This window comes from Chrysemys picta, chromosome 2, assembly GCF_011386835.1.
Source record: "Chrysemys picta bellii isolate R12L10 chromosome 2, ASM1138683v2, whole genome shotgun sequence".
Taxonomy (NCBI): domain Eukaryota; kingdom Metazoa; phylum Chordata; order Testudines; family Emydidae; genus Chrysemys; species Chrysemys picta.
In genome coordinates, this window is record NC_088792.1 from 99121298 (window position 1) to 99143139 (window position 21842).

Consider the following 21842-nt stretch of genomic DNA (forward strand, 5'->3'; position numbering starts at 1 on the left):
TCAACATGTTTTTAACATATTGCCACTGTCTGTTTTCAGTCAGTCATAACTTTCTGAAACTTGAGACTTCCAGGCTGAAATTTCCAAGTCTTCATCTTTGACCATTAGCCTTTTTTTTTTTTTTTAAGGAAAGTATGAGCAGAAACAGTTCAGCATTTCCGGAGTATGAGAAAGGTGGTAGAGAAAAATGTTTCCTATTTCCTATAAAAATTGTTTTTGCAACCTTTTTTTCCCCAAACAGCTTTATAGCCAGACTGGCAGTGGAAGCTATTTCAAAATGTTTATTTGGAAATAGCCCTCAATATCCTTGTTTACAATAGGATTTCCTAAATCTTTAGGATCAGTCAGACTCATCACTGTTAGCAATGGTGGAAGTGCTTGCATAGATTGGCCACAGGCATTTTTATCATCATGTTGTTCAAAGCTTAACTCTTCCCAAATGCTTGCCCAAAGACATAGGTTTCACAGTGTGCCTGGAAGATCAGCAAACCCGGGTTATTTCAGCCTTCCTGTGGAAGTGAATTCTAAGGTTAACAGGCCCTCATGTCATTTGCCCTACCAATAATCACCTCTCTTTCAAACTAAGGGACTTCTACCTTGAGGGTCTCTGCTAACCACAGCTGCATCACATAGGGAGAGAGGCCAGTCACTCAAGTTGTGAGGTCCCAAATCATTTCAGGCTTTATAGGTCAGAATCAACACATTAAACCACAACACATGAAATCAACAGGTATTGGTGTTGTGTACTCACATTGAGATACATTGCTTAACAAACAGGCTTCTGAATTCTGCACGAACTTCAGTTTGTGAGTTGATTTAAGATGTGCAACCTTAACAACAGTACAGAGAATTAATCTTAGCAAGGGGAGGAATCAGAAAAGCCTGGAGAAGGGAGAGATTGCTAAGACTGGGGTTAGGGTGCAGAGTGGATCAGAAACTGAGGTGTCCATGTTTATTACTGTGGGCATAGGCATATGGAATTCTGAGGGCAATAGCCAGTCAGAGCAGAAGAACTTATACAAATTGGGCCAGATTCTTGGTCCTTCGTGTCCTATATGTCATGTCTATACCACTCTATCTCCCAGCCCTTAGCATAATTGGAAGACTTGTGTGGCCTCTACACTACCACTCTCTGGTTATCCCCAACTACTAAACTGTCCCTTGGGCCCATGGGACAATGAGGCTACCCTAAATTGTATCAAGGGTCAAACCATAAAGCCACATTTATTCCTATCTCTGGTCCATTGCTGATAGGGTTGCCAACTTTCTAACTGCACAAAACCAAACACCCTAGCCCCACCCCTTCCCTGAGACCCCACCCCTTCCATGCCCCTTCCCCGAGGCCCTGCCCCCTGCTCACTACATTCCCCCTCCCTCTGTGGCTCGCTCTCCCCCACCCTCACTCACTTTCACTGGGCTGGGGCAGGGGATTACGGTGCGGGAGGAGGTAAGGGCTCTAACTGGGGGTGCAGGCAGGGCCGGCTCCAGGGTTTTGGCCGCCCCAAGCAGCCAAAAAAAAAAAAAAAGCCACGATCGCGATCTGCGGCGGCAATTCGGTGGGAGGTCCTTTGCTCCCAGTGGGAGTGAGGGACCATCCGCTGATTTGCCACCGAATACCTGGTCGTGCCACCCCTCTCCGGAGCAGCTGCCCCAAGCATCTGCTTGCCAGGCTGGTGGTGGCCCTGGGTGCAGGCTCTGGATGGGGCCAGAAATGAGGGGTTCAGGGTGCAGGAGGGGGCTCTGGCCTGGAGCAGAGAGTTGGGGTGCGGGAGGGAGTGAGGTCAGGGATGAGGGGTTTGGGGTGAAGGAGGGAGCTCTAGGCTAGGGGAGTGGAGCTAAAGGATTTGGAGTGAGGGAGGGGGCTGCGGGTTGAGGCAGCTGGTTTGGGTGTAGGAGGAGGCTCTGGGTTTTGGGGGGACTCAGGGCTGGGGCAGGGGGTTAGGGCTCAGGGTTGGGGTGTGGGCTTACCTCGGGCAGCTCCCGGGCAATGGCGCAGTGGGGCTAAGGCAGGCTCCCTGCCTGTCCTGGCACCGGGCTGCACCCTGAAAGTGGCCAGCAGGTGTGGCATCAAGGCGTGGGGGCCAGGAGGCTCCGTGAACTGCTCTTGCCTGCAGACACCACCCCCCGCTCCCATTGGTCACGGTTCCTGGCCAATGTGAGTGCAGAGCTGATGCTCGGGATGGGGGCAGCACGTGTAGCCCCATGGCCCCCTCGCCTAGGAGCTGGACCTGCTGGCCACTTCCGAGGCACAGCCTGATGCCAGGACAGGTAGGGACTAACCTGCCTTAGACCCGCAGCACCACCGACCAGACTTTTAACAGCCCGGTGCTGACCGGAGCTGCCAGGGTCCCTTTTCTACCAGACATTCCAGTCGAAAACCGGATGTCTGGCAACCCTAATTGCTGAGTACAGCTCAACCAGAACCATGAATTGGGCCCTCAGTGCAGAACTGAATCCTGAGTGAGAGGGCTGAGAAAACAAATACATCTGAGTGTAACAACAACAGGTGCAACTTGTTTCCTGTTAATTCAGTAATAGCCATTTCCTGGGCTAATAAACTTCTTAACCTTCAGGCTCAGAGTTTACTTGCTATAAATACCTTGGCCTTTTACTTCAGTGTTTATTCAGAACAGGATATAGTTATAACTTCATTGGATTTGTTGGATGAATATGACTCAGCACTCTCATTTTTCTGAGTACCACTAAAACTTTAAGCTTCCTGTAGGAACTTGATATTAGTTCCATGCAGAATCTTGATGGCTGATGGTAAAGCCTTATAATGATAAGGTCTCTTGGCTTCAGTGAAACTCCTTCTGTTACTGAATAAAGCTGGGGTTTAACACTTGGCAGGGGGAATCTACTCAAATATCTTGAAATTATGTTTTCCATCCAGACACGGTTATTTTAAAGACTGTATTTCCTCTGGGATAACTTCTGAAGTAATGAAAACGATCTTTGAATTATTCTGATTTTCTTCCAAGTTAATCTCCTGGCTACATCTGGAGACACTGTCCTGGGGCACCAAAGATTTTAAACATCCTTCTAGCCACAGTGAATGCATGCATGTGCGCGCTCGCTCATACACACACACACACACACACACACATACAAGTCACAAGATTGCAGGTTGTTGTGTGTTTTTTTTTAAGCCTCACCAGATGGAAGGTTTTAATACTAGCTTTCTTCTATAACAAATCCTCTTTATTACCGATACTGATGCAAAAATGTCATGACCTCCTGTACTCTCTTCTAGATCAACAAAGCAGAATTCCATCCTCTTTGTATTTGATTTGTAATATCTTCACTGTCTAGTTTACAATCATCCAAGAATCCCATATGCTGTCTGGTCATGTATGAAGTAAAGCCAGACCCTCAGTAATGGTGACTTTTAAGTCCCAAATGTCTCCACTTGAGTTATGCAGAGAGATAGAAACAGCCTTAGAATCATCATCTTTACCTTCTGATGTCTTGGACTTGACAATGTTTTCTAAGACAGTGGTTTACCTTTTACATATATTAGTGATTTAATAGCATGCTATATTGCTTAGAAAAAATAACAGCAAAACTTGGCATCTGTAAAGGGAGAGAAAATTGAGCATATAAACCAAGATTTTTTTTGTTTTTGTTGTTCAGTTTTGCATTGACTATATCAGATGATCTGATTTACCCTCTACAATAAAAGAGATGGTACACAGAGTTTACAATACATTGTATCCTTCTTCATTGTAAAAACATGCACTGCCTCTGCCTAAATGTTTGGAGTAGTTTCATAATGTATGATTAACAAATTCAGAGTTCCTACACAGGCCTTTAACCATCAATAAATATTTAATGAGAACAACATTTTATAAGGATTTCCTCTGCTTTACAATCTATAACTTTAAGCATCTCAACAGAGGGGAAAAAATGAATGAAAAAAATGTATTCTGCAACACACAGTACTACCACTGTGTTTTCAACTAATGAAATGTCCTAGGATATTAAAAGCAGGTGCTACAGATTTCAATCCTAGATTTTCTAAGTGATGAGTGGGAATTTAGCGATACAATTTCAAATTGTTTTAAAACTTCATCATCTTCATTATGGTCCCAGTTCAGGAAAATATTTAGGCAAATGCTTAAAGCCATCCTTGTTCAACGAAGCACTTAAGTATATGAAGTTAGTCATGAAGTTAAGTATGTGCTTAACTGCTTTGTTGAATAAGGATGAACAGCCGAATCAGGGCCTACAGCAATTCTTCATAATGCTCAAACATGCTCATAAATATAGGCCGCAGTCCTACAATCAGATCCAAAGAGGCAGACCCTTCCACCTTTATGGAACTCTATTGACAGATGCAAAGGTTTCTATGTGCAGACCCAATTGCAGAACTGGGACCATGGAATATATTTTTAGTTGAGATTCCTTTTGGAAATGGATGGGAAAACATTATCTGATGTGCAAGGTGGGTCTCTAATTACCAAACTTGTTTTAAATGATAGTTTCATTGAGGCTGCAGGAATATTTTGACAAGTCTAGAGGCACATGACAGTTTGCTAGTTTGGCCAATATGCTTAGTTGTTTGTTCTTAAAGTTTCTGTTTGCAAGAGTGATGGGACAAGGACTCAAATGCTCACCAGCAAGATCTGAATAGAGGTATAACAGAAATCAAGCAGATATTTAGTAAATGCAAAGATGGCCAGCCTATGCCCCAGTCACCTAGTTTAGTGGAACTGTTTTAAATGATGGTTCATGCTAATGTCCTTTGCATGAGGGGGGAGGAGAGGGGAGAAAACTATGTTAGTTAATATTGTGTCAATTCAGTTATATGTTAGTTTGTGCGATTTTAAGAATTGTGTAAAGGTTTTCTTGTGTAAATTATATGCTATAATATAGTTTCTAGTTTGCATCTGGTGTCTCAATGGCACTAGACTAACTCCACACTGTCATGTGACAGCAGTCTCAGCAAAGAGTCCGAATGGGCATAGAGGCATGACCTACCCTCTCATCCTAGATCAGAGCTGAGGCACATTGGCTAGGCAAAGTTATATCAGCCTATATAGTATATCGTATGTGATTATATTATATCCTATAAAGCCAGTGGGGGAGCAGAAAGTGGATCATAAAGATCTATGAAAAAGTCAAGGAGGGGCAACTGCGCCCCTTGCCCCATAGCAAATGGGGCTTGTGTTGCCCCTGCTGAGGTTATCATTTGATCTGCAGATAGAAAACTTCATTTTCAAGTGCTGTGAATTCTATGCCTATCAAAAGCACAAACTTAGCTTTGAAATATAAATGTTGATATTTGATCTCCCAATTAGCCATCTTTTTAGTGTTATCAATAAAGTTTGAAATAAATTGTAGGAATTTCTGATCAAATATATTGCATTAAGCTTAGAGGGATTATTATTTCTCAGCAGTATTCAAGAGATACCCATACCAACCAGGGCCGGCTCTAGGCACCAGCAAAACAAGCTGGTGCTTGGGGCGGCACATTTTTAGGGGCGGTATGGCCGGCACCAGAATGCCGCCCCTAAAAATGTGCCCCGGCCGCCCTAGCTCACCTCCGCTGCTGCTGCCACGGCGCGCAAAACAGCTGATTCGCGCGCCGCTACTCGCCCTCCCTCCCAGGCTCTCAAACCTGGGAGGGAGGGGGAGCAGCGGCGCGCGAATCAGCTGTTTCGCGTGCTGCGGCGGCTCGGGGTCTCCCCCTCCCTCCCAGGCTCTCAAACCTGGGAGAGAGGGGGAGACTCCGAGTGGCTGGGGCGCCGCTTCTCCCCCTTCCTCCCTCCCTCCCTCCTAGGCTTGAGAGCCTGAGGGGAGGAGGCAGGGCTGGGGATTTGGGGAAGGGGCGGAGTTGAGGCGGGGCCAGGGGTGGGGTAATTAAATAAGGGGGGGGGCAAAATTGTTTTTGCTTTGGGCGACAAAAAACCTAGAGCCGGCCCTGATACCAACTAATCAGAGGTGGCTGATTGCTGCAGGTAGTTACAGTAAATGGCACAGTACCTCTCTTTCCTTCAAGCTCAGAGTCCTCTTCATCCTATTCTGATTTTACTAGCAAAAAGGAGCCTGTCAAAGAGGCAATATTTCTGCATGTGATCTCCCAGTTTGTCAATGTTGGTTTTTACTCTAGAGAGCATTAAGTTAGCATTGCTAAAATGACTTCACTTTGCTAGTTGAAAAAGAAACACTTCTCCCTTTTCTGACAAATCATGTCTTGAAAATCCATTGCCTTGGGTATTTTGAATCTTTTTTTTAATTTAACCTTGTTTGTCAGGATTTTTGCCAAGAGCCAAAGGGTGCAAAAGGATCACAAGCATGTCAGCTGGGAATTGATTTTAAGTTCAAAACCAGATTGAACTGATTATGTAGGTAACAAGGGAGTTACACAAATGATTACATTTCACTTCAAGCCAGGAGTTAACATTATTATAGGAGCAACCCTGACAGCTTACACTTAACAGAATTGCTAGATATATGATGTTTGCCAGCTTTATACATACAGAATTTGTGTGGATTCTGCCTAATGTTTTCTAATGTCAGCAAATGAATGCCAGTATAGGTTAGTCAAGCTAATAGCACATACCTGATCAGAAAAACTAGCTTTTAGCTTAGCAGTGTGTCAGATACACACTGATCATTTCTTCACAGAGAGATGATAATATTTTAGATCAAGTCCCTATTCATGCAGGGCTCAATTGTGTCATTCGGGCACAGCCCATAGTAATGGGGGCAAGGAACCACTCTACTCCCAGGGAACACTGGGAAGCATTCAGCCTCCGGGAGGTTAAATGCCTTCTGTAGTTAATGGGCATGCAGACGATGCACACCTGCTACCTTGGCCTTTTGTGAGGTGAAGCTGTACAGTTTTCCTTAACTCCCTTCTACACTCATTTTCACATGCTCGAAGCCTACCTATCTATCTCACCCGTCATTGTGGTATTTGAGCTCCCTAGCCATAGTACCAGAATACCTGATTTTCTTATTATAAATGCCAGTATGTCACCACCCCTTGCACAACTTAAAAAGGTAAACTGGGGGAGGGGGGGAAGAGGGGGCATTGAGAGGGTTGGAGTGTAGGAGGAACCAGGGAATTGGAACCTTGGGGCAATTGTTAGTGAGAGCTGGTGCCTGAGGCAACTCAGAGAGCTGAGGCCTCAATGGTTTGGGGTATGGGTGAAACATCTTCTGGGGAGTCAGGACTGAAGTATTGGGAGAGCAGGGGTTAAGGAAGTTAAGGCATATGGTAGGAACGTTTACAGGGTCAGAGCCACAGGTGGGTGGTATGGAGAGCTGGGGCCTGTCAGAGCATGAGGAAGCAGTTTTTGGGGGACCTGCACAACACAGTTGGGATAACCTGATAATGCACTGACAGGCCAATAAAACCTTTATACTGCGGCAACCCACCATGGCTGCTCCCCATGTGCCTGGTCCTTCAAAGGGGGGCACAGAATCTGGGGAGATGAAATGCTCCTGTCACTCTTCCTCCCCTTCCTGGGGCACTCATGCAAAGGTGGTACAATCTAACCTATAGAAATCCACTAAATAAGGACCCCTTACATTCTCCCAGAAGACCATCCTGCATCTACCTTAGGAAGCTTTCCCAATTTAAAATGTTCAATAGCTTCTAATTCTACTGTACCAGAAACATGCTGACTCACACTGTCACTTTGTATTTCAGGCAATTCTGAAAGCTGCCATCTGCCCTTGCATCTCCTCAGACCTATACCACTTTGTGAGTATGTAACTCATTAGGATTAGGGTACCCACGCTGCCAGGGCCGGCTCCAGACACCAGACACCAGCTTGTCAAGCAGGTGCTTGGGGCGGCCGCTCCGGAGAGGGGCGGCACATCCAGGTATTCGGTGGCAATTCGGCAGACAGTCCCTCACTCCGCCTAGGAGCGAAGGACCTCCCGCCAAATTGCCGCCTCAGATCGCGATCGCAGTTTTGTTTTGTTTTGTTTTGGCTGCTTGAGGCAGCCAAAACCCTGGAGACAGCCCTGCACGCTGCAAAGCACTAAGCATGTGTTTAAGTGCTTAGCTGAATTGGGGCCTGCTATTCCTATTTCTGCTCTTAGTTACACCAGTGCCACCCCACTCGAAATTCACTCAATGCCTCTAGACTCCAACAAACAAGCCATTTGTTCTGAGGGAGAAATTCATCCCTGTGCAGAAAACCCACCTGCAGCATCACTGAAGCCTTATTTTGGGCTTTGCATTTGCAATGTACACTGGGGCCTTCCCTAAACCCCTGCACAACTTATGAAACACTAGGAGCCCTTCCTCAGCTTTTAAGGCGTGGAGTCCTTTCCCCAGCCTGAGTGTCCCTACTGTAGAATATTAAACTAGGCTTTGCTATCCAGCAAACTTTGTGTCCCATACTGGTGCAATGGATTCTTCCTTAGGTGCACAGTTTATTAGCTCAGTAAAAGTATCTACCATAATTGCTCAGTATATGATTTTCAAAGGCTTAAAATTAGACTCAAAACCAATTTCCTTTGGAACAAAGGAAGACACTGCTCCTCAGAGAGGCCTATTTCCATGCTGAATTACCAACCTTAGTTTCAAGGCTGTTCACAAAAAGGGCTGAAGTTTTTTATAACCAGAAAAGCGCATCCCACACTTTACAGCCCCATTTCTCACCAGGAAATCTTCGCGCTCCAAACAGATGAACCATTTTGGCTCAGACTTTCCAACATAATGCATTTTTGGCAGAGACCAAGAATGGAAAATTTAATCCAGAAAGGGGACAGTTCAGAAATGTATGAACAGCAATGGGACACAGAAGGTAATTGTCATGTAACCTTAACTATAACTGTCACTGCGGCTCTTGCTCTAATTAGTATTACTCGTTGAGAGATCGATATTTCAGACAACAGTAACCAGTGCAGAATTAAACTATTTGGGAAATAGAATAAATCACAGCCTTCAGGCTGCAGACTGCCTCATTAAGGAAATAGACTAGCCAATTTCAATAGATAAAGCACAAAACCCTGTGGTGAGAACATAATTGTCAGAGTTACCAATTGCTGGAAGCAGGTCCAAGGTTTAGTTATATTACCCTCCCTGTCATCAAGCCTCACAATCACAATGACTGCCTCTTTCCTTGTGAGATACTGCCACAATAGGGATCAGTGGAAATGTTTGAGCTAGAACCCAGCTGGTATAAAAGGGCCTTCTCCATTAAGGCTTCTTGACTTTGAAATTGACTCCCCCCATGCCCTGACACCATTGGTCTGACATAGCCTGTTTGCTGACATTCAGGGTTCACTGCAAGTCCCATCTTTTCTCCCTGGTTTTTAGGGAGAGGGAGCTTTGTAAGGGTCAGGGCTGGGGAAGATTGAATTTGGTGCTCATGAAAGGTGTTGGATTGGCAGTTCTGGAGACTGAAATCCTTCATCTATAGTTACAGCTCAGGCAGCAGCAGTAAAAGTTTCTCTGTGGTACACTGCCCTGGAAAATCTCCTCAACCCTGATGTAAAGGGACCACTTCCAAAGATGAAAGGATAGATCAGTCTCCATACCAATTACAGTGGAGTCGCATCATACGCGCATTTAACTTACGTGAATTCAACTATACACGCTCGGCAAATAGGAAGAAAAATAATTTAAATACAGTAGGGCAGGCGATTCCACCCACCATTCCACTCAATGAGCGTATGCCCTGGAGTGAGCGTGAGATGGGAGATGTGAATCTGCTGTTCCCTCAGTTGGTCTCAGTTCCTGCGTGCCTCTCATAATGTGAGCATCTTGCCGTGCTGAGTATGATTCTAGTGTTTAAAGATACGTATTTTTCATACAACACGGCCCCTAAACACAAGCCAACTACTTCATCTGGTGCTCAACCGAAGAAACAGTGATCTGTTCCAATGCTGGAGGAAAAACTGGCTGTGTTGGACTTATTGAGAGATGGTATGTTGGTCTCCAACGTGACGCATAAATATGGCCGCCACGAATCTAGCATCCATGCCATCAAGATTCAAGAGAGAGAAATTTGTCAAGCCGTGGCATCAAGTGCTCCAATAACTGCTAAGGTGACGAGCCAGGTGCCTGATAAGACTTTAGTGAAGACTGAAAAGGCATTAAACTTATGGCTGGAAGACATGAACCGTAAATGTGTGCCTATCGATGGCAACACATTGCGAGAAAAGGCTCTTAGCCTCTACGTGCTGTTCAAATCTCCCACCAAAGAGGGACAGCCTTCTAATGGAGGAATTCAAAGCCAGCCAAGGTTGGCTTAATGGTTTTAGGAACCGCTTCAACCTCAAAAATGTGCAGCCTACTGGTGAAGCTGCATCTGTCAATGAAGAGGCAGCAAAAGCCTACCGCGAACAATTAAAGAAAAACATAGAAGAAAAGGGCTATCTTCTGGAATAAGTTTTTAATGCTGATGAGACTGGGCTCTTCTGGAAAAAAATACCCAACCACACTTACACTTCGAAATCAGAAAGACAAGTCCCTGGCTTCAAAGCAGCTAAAGACCGTGTGATTGTGTTGTTTTGTGGCAACGCGGCTGGGCATTTAATAAAGCCGGGCTTGCTCTACAGGGCTGCAAATCCCCGTGCCATAAAAGGCAAATTTGCTGAAGTGTTCCAAGCAGCGAAACACTTGAATTATTTAATTTCTGATCCCTCTATGGAATGAAGCCTCAAAATCACAGGTAGTATTATGGATTATTTGAGACTGTATCAAGAAATATTTGAGCAGCTCAAGAGACAACAGCGACAGTTGCCGATCACCATGTTTTTCAAGAAAAAGCAACTAGCAGCAGATGAGCCTATGCAATCAACTTCTCAAGCTGAACCAGAGCCAATCACTTAGTCTACGACTCGCTCTCTGTCACCTCCGTCTCCTGGATCAACATCAAGCCCTGACGACCCCCCAATAGTGTCGTCAAGGGAAGAGGAAGACTAATCATCGGAGTGTGTACAGCGCCCATCTTCATCATTTCATCGTTCATCATACGGGCGCTGTACTAATCATCATCGTCATCATTCATCGTCGTCGCATCACCATTGTCATAGTCGTCGTATCACCATTATCATCGTCATTGTAGACTAGCAAGAATATCCAGGATGAACGGAGTGGTTAGGTTTCCTATTTTCCTTTTTTATTCTTCTCTCTCTCTCTCTCTCTTTTATGTAATTAAAAATACTATAAAATTATATTTTGCATATGTACTCTTTATTATATGCTGTACATTACTGTATACATTATATATTTTTACATACAGTATTATTGTACAGGGTTGTATACACAAAACCATGTACAATATACTGTACTTTATGGGCGATTTAAGGGATTTTCAAGGGTAATTTTGCCGATGTGCGATTTTCACCTTACGCGCTGACTTTAGAACCTAACCCCCGCGTAAGATGCGACTCCCCTGTAAATCCTTGGTCTCTCTGGTGACACTGCCTGGGTCATCTCTGTCCGCTGGGAACTGGACTGAAATGTCTAACTAGTTTCACACAGGTCAAACATCAGTCTTCAGCTGGTAACAACTTTCAGCAAGTACTGATTCAAGGCACACTTATACCAGAGATCTCGAGGTGAAATACAAAACTATCTAACTACAACATACAATGGAATACATGTAGCCTGTAGTTGCATCTAGAAATACATTTCAAAGGTAGCTTGCTTATGAATCAAAGAATATTAGAAAAAAACAACTCCTGCTAATTCTGAAAAATAAAGATTCAGTTGTGGGAGACAAGGGTAGATAAGCCTCTTAAAAGCTTAGTTTTGTAATCCACCAAGGTCAGTTTACCATGGTAACACAATTACCAACAGCATACAATCACATGGCATTCCTTTTAATTCCCAGCTGTTTACATTCACAAATCAAAATAAGAGAAACATATCGAGAGAGGGACTTTAAAATGCAACTGAAGGAGTCTGGATGACGCATGGGATTGGTAGCAGGACTTCTGAGAACTAAAACTCATTTACACACACACACCACTAAAAGAGGAAAGGTTCAAAAATCAAGGAATGATTTAAAAAACAGATAAGCTCAGTCCTGATTGTGTCCTGACACAGGCAATGCAGGAAATGTACCAGTATATTTCTTGTGCCCACATATGGCTGACTTAATAAAATGCTTGGCAATAAAAATCATCTCTTTAGCCAGCTGGACCTGAACTTTGCATTATTGAAATGTGGATCCAAATTTGGCAGTTCAAGTCCATCTCTATGGATTTGTAATGGAAATTAGTAGGCCATAACTTTTACTTACCAACAAGGGGAACATGCAGGCAAGAGCTTGTCAAAAAATTTCTATTGAAACTGTTTATTGACAGAAAAGTACGTTTTCAAGAAATACCACAGCCAAGGACGCCCATGATGCTCCCCAGAGGCTCCATAAGAGGGGCGATAGTGGTGCATTATGGGAGATATAGTCCACTCAGGAAGCTTAACCAATAGAGGCACCTGAACTGCAACTCCCATAAGGTGTGTCACAAAAGAAAATTTGGGGTTTTGGTGAACATTTTCAAATTTGATTTTTTGCTAAAATATTGAAATTTTCCATGGAATTTTTTTTTCTGACTTGCTCTAATACAAAACTGTCAACTCAGAAATATCGGTAATAAAAATTGAGACACGTGTATGTTTCAGCTCATAGTGTGGAAATGCAGATTGACTTGAGAGCAATGGGTTGTCTTTCTTTTGTTGTTGTTGTTGTTGCAGCAATCATGCATTCATTATGGCCACTTATTGCAAGTCTGCTGTAGACATTCTCCTCATGTTTTAATTTGGCTGGCAAAATGTGAAATCGCTAGCCACCTAAAGTTTCAATTCCACCTAATCTATCAGAGGCATATTATAGCAAGTGAAGTGAGGGGGAGTAAACAAGGCAGTGAGAAAGATTTTGGGAACATCATAATTCTAGGCAACATTTGTTGCAGACACTTTCTGTTTGTGATGGGACATATGAGATGATCTATCTTAGTACCACACTCTGGGTGCTGTGTTAAATTAGAGTCGTGTGTGATGCTGGACTTAAAAAAAACATTTCTTTTTATATTTCAGCTGAGAATGTTGGATTTTTTTTATTGTATATCTTTTGTAGTTTTTTACTCTATTGTATGTAGAAATCTATGTAATCTACTGTGCTATATACAGTAAATACTTTCTGCAATAATAGCTCTGCAATTTTGAAAGGTCAGTAAATAAAAAAAACCTAGTTGATCTACCGGTATATGGACTCAATCTTTCAAGACTATTGAGTGAAGTAAATTTAGTATAGGAGTTAATATTTAGATAGTCCCAGAACCCCATATGTAAACTGGTGATGCTCCATTGAGGATCTGTCTCACTCTATCTAATTATTAGCTCCTACACCAAATCTTCAAATCATACAAAAGGTTTCCTCATTGTTATGGAAAACCTCTAACACAAGAAGGTTGACACAGAGCATTTTGGATGGTCTAATGGAACTGTGCTGATTTACACCAGCTGAGGATCTGGCCCCAAATGGCTGGTTCTAGAACCTGGAAGAAACTGCTACAGTAAGAAGGTCAGAAGGTGAGTGGGTGCTCTCACGCTTTGTTTAAATTTTCCTGTGTTAAAAGTTTCCCTTAAAGATGAGGAAACCTTTTGTATGATTCAGAAAAGTGATTGTTACACTCACAGAGACAAACTATATGAATGCAGCACAGCTTGAATTTGAGATGGAAGGCTCGGTGGATTCTGTTTGGAGATCAACGATAATGAGGATTGAGGCCCCTCCACAAGAACTTTCTCCTGTGCTAACAGTTTCTTTCTTCTTGCAAGGGAAGGTGAGAGGTGAAAATTCCATTGCTGAAACTGCCCTAGCGCTTTATTTTCTTATCTTGTCTTGAAATAGGCCTCATCTCTGTTGCTTTTTTGCAGCAAAATAAGAAAAGAAAGATCATGGTGCACACTGGCAACACTGCTTTGGTTCCAGCAACATCAGCAGCCCATTATATTTGAATAGAAGTTGCTACCTATTTAAGGCTGTGGCTATACTACAGACCTTACCACAGCACAGCTGTACCGTTGCAGCTGTGCAGTCTCCGATATGGCCGCTCTATGCCAATATGAGAGAGTTCTCTGTCAACATAATTAAACCGCCTCCAACAAGTGGCGGTAGCTATGTCGGCGGGAGGGTGTCTCCCACACCGGCGCTTCTGTCGGGTGAAACTTCTGTCGCTCGGGGGTCTGTTTTTTTCACATCCCTGGCCGACAAAAGTTTTACAGACAAAAGTGTATATATAGCCGAAGTCATCAAACAGGAAAGAAGCATTAATAGATGTAAAAAGCTGGCTTCCTAGTGGAGGTGTTCCATCTTGTCCACCAAGAAGGCCAATTAAAACCAAATGAGCCACTGTGGAACATCAAAGAACGAAGGCTTTGTTAATTGCATTCCTCCCCACTGCAATGGAGAGGAGATGTGGGCATGAACTCATCCCATCAGCCTGAACTCTGGTGAAACGGGAATAAAAAGCCCTAACAAGAAGAAACTATCTGTATGCTGCTTGGACTTTGGGAGAACAAGATTTCTATGCATAAGCAAGGGATCACCAGCTGCTTAACTTGGGTTAAAGGACTTGAGAGTTTTTCTTATTGTAGACACTTCTATTACCTTTTGGAACCTAAGACTGTAACTCATTTGTGTGTGTATATTTACCTGCTTTAACCATGTATATAATTCTTTTATTTCCTTATCCTAGTTAATAAATCTTTAGGTAGTTTATTATAGGACTGGCCACAAGCCTTGTCTTTGGTGTGAGATCTAAGGTGCAATTGACCTGGGGTAAGTGTCCTTTGGGATTGGGAGTAACCTGAATATTGTTGTGATTTTTGGGGTAAAGGACCATCTGTCACAAAGGCAAGCTTGCCTAGGTGACAAGATACATCGGAGTACCCAAGGGGACCATCTGTGACTCCATAGATAGGCTGTTAGGGTGCATGAGGAGTTTACACTTGATACTTGATTGATGAAATCTCAGTACTGAGCTCACAGCCACTTTGGGGTTTGTGCCCTGCTCTTAACAGTCTGCCCCAATGTTGGTTCTCATGCTCTTGAGCCAATGCAGGGCAGTATGACACCAGGATTATTGAGAACGTCCACAATTACATTAAATGAGATAATATGTTATTTTAAAAAGTCACAAACCAACCATAACTAACATGGGCTAGGAAGAAACTTCCCCTATGGACAGATTATTCCATAATCGTCCACCATGGGTTTCCTTGCATGTCATGTTTGCCAGAGATAGGAAACTAGACTAAATGACCACTGGTCTGATCCAGTTTGACAGGTCCTATAAGATGATGGGTAGCATTTTCCAAAGTGCCTAAGGGACAGATTTTTAAAGGGATTTAGGGACCTAAAGGTGCAGATAGGCATCTAGTGGGAAAACATTGAGATTAGACTTGGCGTGTGGGGAGAGAACTGGTATTTGGATGGGGAGTCCCAACAGTGAGTCTAGGACTGACTGGGTATGGAGACTGGGATGAGGAGCGAGGGGTGGGGAAGAGATGGGACTGGGACCAGGATAGATTGGAGGGGATGGGGCAGAAGGGATCATGCTTGGGGGGGAACAGACAGAAAGACCTGTGACAACTAGAAAACACTTCCCTCAAGAGCTGGGAATAGAACCTGAAGTTCTTCAGTCTTGACATTCCTCTGCTATCAGCAAATATCTGAGAAACCCACTGTCAAAGTCTATGTCTCAGCCCCCTCCAGTGCTGGTAGTTGGGATTCCCTCTGAGACCTTTTCCAATTGGCTTATACGGAACACCTTGTCCAGTTCTGGGAGAACACTTCACCCAGTTCTCTGGGATCCCAAACACTCAGTTCAACTCCAGATTTCATCACTCAGGTTCCTTTATTTGGCATACAGCAAAGCTATTCTGAGTTGATCAGACTCAAGCAGCAGGGGTGCGTACAGGGTGAGTGAATTAAAGTTTGATTGATGGAATTGTTTTACTATAAGTCTGTAATACTAAATTGTTCTTTGAATTTTTGTTAGAATGTTGTGGAAGTTAGATTAGTAATAGCAGGATTATTTTATTTAGCCTTATTTTACTATAGTAGAAGCCTGTTTTTAATATTGTTTTGCTGTTCTTTGTGAGAATGTGCTGTTCCTTGTATGAATTAGATATGTGTGGTATGTGAGCAAATAAGAGAAAGGACGCCAGCAACAGATGGGCCTAATTGCAAAAAAGGGAGTAAAGAGATGGAGACACCAGTATCACCTTGTCCTGATGGCCGAAGAAGTGTAGATTAACAACCCTAAAAGTGCAAAGGCATCCGCCCTAAATCAAGAACAATTCACAAGAAAAGGAGATGGAGAATGAATTGAAAACAACTAGTTTCAATAATAAATTATTACAGCATGACACAGCAGGATCCATAGACTGACACGAGAATCAACTCCAATAAAAGAAGGGCGAGAGCCAGGAGGCTTTGGGTTTGTTCTGCAAAAACAATGGAGCATCGGTATGCATGTCCGACAGAGGCCCAGCTCCCACTCATGTTCAGTCTAGCTGGCCACTAGACTGACTCAAGCAACGATTAGGACTGGTAACTATAACACCAGCTGCAGAACCTTTCGTGTGTGTGTGTGTGTGTGAATATATGCATATACTTACTGATTTTAATACTTGTTTAGCATTTTAAATAAAAGCATCGTATTGCCTTGTCCCCTGAAAAAGATTCCATGAGTTTCCATAAGCATAACAGGTGTACCACACATCCAAAGCTATACAGAAAACCTCTTCCTTTATATACATTTACACATTACATTGCATCACATGTTTTTGGATTGGGTTGGTTACTTTGTATGAACCAATTCCTCTGTAGCATGCTCCGTCCCTGCTTGACCTACTCTGTACCTCATCTCTACAGTCCTAACTTATCTTGTCCATTGTTATCTTGTTCATAGTAAATGGTTCCCTGCGTGTTCTACCTCTTATTTTAGCTGGATCAGACATTGTGTCTGTTTAGCCTACTGACCTATTTACTTATTTAGCACAAACATTCTGTTTTCAGCTGAATGGTCTGTTTACCTCCTTAATTCTATCCTCCAAGAAATGAGGCATCCCTCCATGTATTAATTATGTCATGTCAGACCAGGCCTCAGCTACACTGAGCCACATAGTAGATGACAACCTACTGCTGCTATCAGTTAGTCTCTTAGCTCAAGCGACAGAAGTCTGGGCACTGGATCTGAAGGTTCCAACCCTGCTGATGAACCTGGGTGTCAGAATGAGACAATAGCCTTTTTCACTACATAACCCTAATTCAACTCCAGAGCAGGTCCATCTTGCACACTGGCATTCTGTGAGCAAAATAAGGTAATCAAATAATTAAAGACTGTTTCATAAGACATATGCACAAGGGGGTTGAATTAAAGTTGCTCAGGCAAACTTAATTCTGGCATTTCCTAACATATGAGTGCTTGACTTTGAAGCCTTCATATTCTTTTAATGTAGCTGTTCTGTGAGTAATATCTATAAAGGATAGAAGGGAGCTCTTTGAATGGCAAAGCTTGAACTGACTGCCTTGTCCCATCTCGTAAATATCTGATATATTATTCTGATCAGATTCTTAATTGTAAATCAGAAGTTCAGTATGGCCTTGATCCTGCACCATTGAAGTCAATGGGAGTTTTGCCATTGAATACAAGAAGTATAAGATCAAGCCCTTTAACAGTAAGCTAGGGCTTAATGGCATATTGAAACACACTAATAGTTTCTAAGTCAATAGGTCAGATTGTGAGCTCCTTACTCAACTGGTGAGCACTTACTCAATATGAGACACCCTCTTTAAATCAAGGGACAATTCATGTAATTGGACTACTTATGTAAGTAACAGCTCACAGTGTGAGTGGTTCACAATCCTGCCCAGTGTGTTTTTTGGTGGTGATTATTATATTGAGATATACCTATCTCATAGAACTGGAAGGGACCTCGAAAGGTCATCGAGTCCAGCCCCCTGCCTTCACTAGCAGGACTAAGTACTGATTTTTGCTCCAGATCCCTAAGTGGCCCCCTGAAGGATTGAACTCACAACCCTGGGTTTAGCATGTTTGGTTTGGTTGTGCAGTGGACCCAGACTCCTCGTGCACTGCAGTGAACTTGTGTCTGTGCAATTCTATTCTAAGTTCTACCACTGATCTGTTGTGCTCCCTGGAGCAAGTCACTTCAGGTTCTCTGTCTCAGTTTCCCCATCTGTAAAATGTGGATAATGATATTTCCTTGTAAAGCACTTTGAGATATAAGACTGAAAATTGCTATGAGCAGTAGTATTATTAAAACACTTTGTATTGAGATGAGGCAATTAATCCTGGCCATAATAGAATACTAACAAGCAGGCATTTATGTAATTCTTGAAATTTTCAATGTATAGTGAAGTAAGATGACCTTTGTTCCATCTTAGTTATTGTTCTATTAATATGTTCATTGATCTTGAGACTTTTTTTTCCAGTGATTATATTTTTAAATCATATTGTTTTGCTATAAGTACTGCTTTCCAGTATAGAAATGCTGTCCTAGGTATACTTGTGTTTTTGCTATACTGGTATAATGTTTCACAGCATTCACTCCTCTGAGAAAAGAGAAAGTATGTGAGTTTGAGTTTTATTTATTCAACTGTTCACTAGACCCAGGTCCATTTTACGTTGCACTGCAGTGTTTTATATGCTCAGGTTTGGGGCAAGATACAAACATCCTTCACAGTAAAGCAAGTTCACAGCTGATACTCTTTTTAAATCCAACCAGCGTTTAAATATTAATCATAGAGTAATATAGGTTTGGAGGGAAAGTGTCTGTACCACATAAATAATTCTCACTGCTTCTTCTGAAGTATATTATAAAATAGTACTGTATGTTGATTTCACGCTAACATCTCACAGTCTGTGGGGCTCAACTTTTTACATATTATTTATTCTTTCAATAGATAGTGTCCCTATCACATATCTCTACGTGAAGTTACATTAAAAATGTAAAAACACGCTGTAACCTAGCCCGATTGACACAATGAGCCAGTTTTTCTGCTGCTGTATAAGTCAGTGTGGCTCCAATAGAACTACCCTGACTTATGCCAGCTGAGGATCTGATACACTATCAATATTCTCCTGCTTGGTGCAAGGGGGTGAACTGTCTTGGGGCGGCCTAGCCCTAGTGCTAGCCCTCTGTACAGGGATGAATTCACACAGTAAGACTAGTGTTTACAGTTAGCAATAAACCGATAGATTTATTTCCTGATGTCCTGATTTTTGTGTGGGGAAGAAAGCACTAATTTAATCCTGCAATTTAACATTTGACACTTAAGTCTTAAATAAAATTCTCTGATTGATATTAGCTGAACAACATCCTTTCCAAAACCTCTTTTGGAACAGGGCATTTTAAATGGTTATAACTCAAACCCACTAATAATAAACTCACCCTATGCAGGAATCCACTACAAAGGGTTGTACCCCACTTAAGTATCATTTAAGCATTATATTGAGGTCTTACATTGTACGTAAGTGGGGCATAGGTTTTGGGCTGGCCCTCTGCTCCAGGCTGAATGACACTACATGAGTAACTGAATGCATGTCATTGCCAACAGAGAACAATGTTCCCTTTGATACAGGGCCATCAAAATGAAACTGAAGAGAAGTCAGTCAATATTTACCCTAACAAGTACTGAGAGGCTAAGGCATATTTAAGCCTCCTTTGTGCCTTCCCAATCTGCACTAAAGCTGGAGAAGCCACCAGCATAATGTAGGCAGCCCTGGAGATGTGCCTAAATTATAGGAACCTCCCTGGTCTGCCCAATGGGGTGCAGCGCTACCCAGAATCTCCAAAGGGCTGCATTGCTGCCCTCGGCATGCCAAGGCTTGTGAAAATGTCCTTGAGAGGCAACCTTACCACTGTCTTCTGCAGTACCTGTGCCAGGGAATCCTCCCTTGGCTTTTAGAACCTCTTTACATCACTTAGCACTTTTACATGGTATAAAGGGGCTGGAACGGGAGGAGGCAGGGAAGGTTTGAGGATCTCTCTATAGGGTAATAAAACAGTGTAGATTTTGTCATGGAAATTGTTAAGATAAATCCAAAAAGCAGTTACATTTCTTTTGCTACTGCTGCACACTAAGCACTGTACAGGCAGAAGCAGAATGGATAGGCATACAACATGGCATTTTGTGCCCTCGTGTCAATTCCAAAAGAGGCTCCTTACAATGCCTGGGTGGTCCAGATTGTCAGAGGTTTCCCAGCCCAATCATGCAAAAATTATGTTAGATGTTGAACAGTGAGGAAGAGGCCTTATTATTCACCCAAAACATAGTAGGCAGGATATTGAAAAGTATCTAATGGACTTAGGCACTTGAGATTATGACTTTTAATGGGAGATGGGCACTGTTTCATTTTTCACGTGGTGGGTAATAACATGAAAAGACTCCATGCTTGAAAGCTAAACTGGCTCTTTATTAAAAGAACTATTCACAGAGCTGCTGCAACTAGCATTCTAGCCATGTGCACACAGACTGACTTCCTGGTGCCTCCTCCAAACTCTTCCCTCCTGCAGCTTGTGTTCCTCCCTCCAGTTCCATGGAGGTTGCTACAGGCACCTAACTCCCTCAGGCACTATTCAGAAATGTTAGCCTCTTTAGCCAAGGTTATTCCTTCCACCTCCCTCTCCTTGACCATCAAAAGAAAGGCCAAAAGACAGCCCACTCCATGTAGCCCCTTCAAAATCACCTCACAAAGCTCCTATCATCACCATGGTTCAGAAAACCCAACCTTGTGTTACAATGGCTCAATAAGTAACTTAAGAAATAAAATACAAATATTTTGAATTTTCAGGGTGTTGAGCAATAATGACTAAATTTCAGTGCAACTATTTAAAAAAAGAAAACAATGCAATCATTTCTAAATATACCTTTAAGTGGAATTAAATTACAACTTACCTTTAAAAGCAGAGATTGAAGACTGATGTGAGTTACTTCAGAAGGCAACTAGATGATACTGGAGTGTATTCATGTGGGGGCCACATCATGCTTCCCACAAACAGAAGAGCCCTTTCATACAGGGCCGCCCAGAGGGGGTGGGCAAGTGGGGCAATTTGCCCCAGGCCCTGGGCCCCAGAGGGGCTCCTATGAGAGTTTTCAGGGCCCCCACGAGAGTTTTTGGGGGGTCTTCGGCAGCAGGTCCTTCAGTGCCGCTGAACATACCCGGAGCGAAGACCCGGAACTTCTTCCACTCCGGGTCTTCAGCGGCAGTTCGGCAGCGAGGGCTTCTTCCGCTCCAGGTCTTCGGCGGCAGTTCAGTGGCCGGTCCTTCACTTGCTCTGGGACCCACTGCTGAAGTGCCCCGCAGACTCGGAGTGGAAGGACCCCCGCCGCCGAAGACCCCAGGCCCCCTGAATCCTCTGGGCAGCCCTGCTTTCATACACAGACCTGGGGTTCATCTGTCTCCATGCTACCATCCCCCTTCCAAATGATTCTCTATGTTGTAGTGGGAGGTTCATACTGGAGCAGTGGGTAGAGACTTGCCAGGGTGGGGTTTGGAGGCGTGAGCTGGATCGAGGATAGGAGGATGCACATCGTCCTCCTTCTAGCACCACAGAAAGTGAGGATAACATATAATACAGCCCCATCCTTTATTAGCTTTCCTGCTAGCCATCCCACTGTCATGGCTGCCCATTGTCCTGACTTCCCATGAATCTATAGATATCCACACCAATCCTGGGGGACCTACCAGGTTTAGAGATAGGCCCTGAATCTTTTCTGATTCCCTCTCTCACAACTCCTGCAGGTTTTTTGATGGGTGGGGAATCTCTGGGGCTTACTTTACTGCAACTACTGATTTTGTCTGGCTCCATAGCTAGAGTTTTCTAGAATATA

General features: G+C 43.3%; 1 long non-coding RNA gene across 3 annotated transcripts in view; it reads left to right on the forward strand.

The window, feature by feature from the left end:
• LOC135981418 (uncharacterized) overlaps positions 1–21842 on the forward strand; it is a 93965-nt gene that overhangs the window by 1041 nt on the left and 71082 nt on the right. The gene's annotated exons all lie outside the window — the stretch shown is intronic.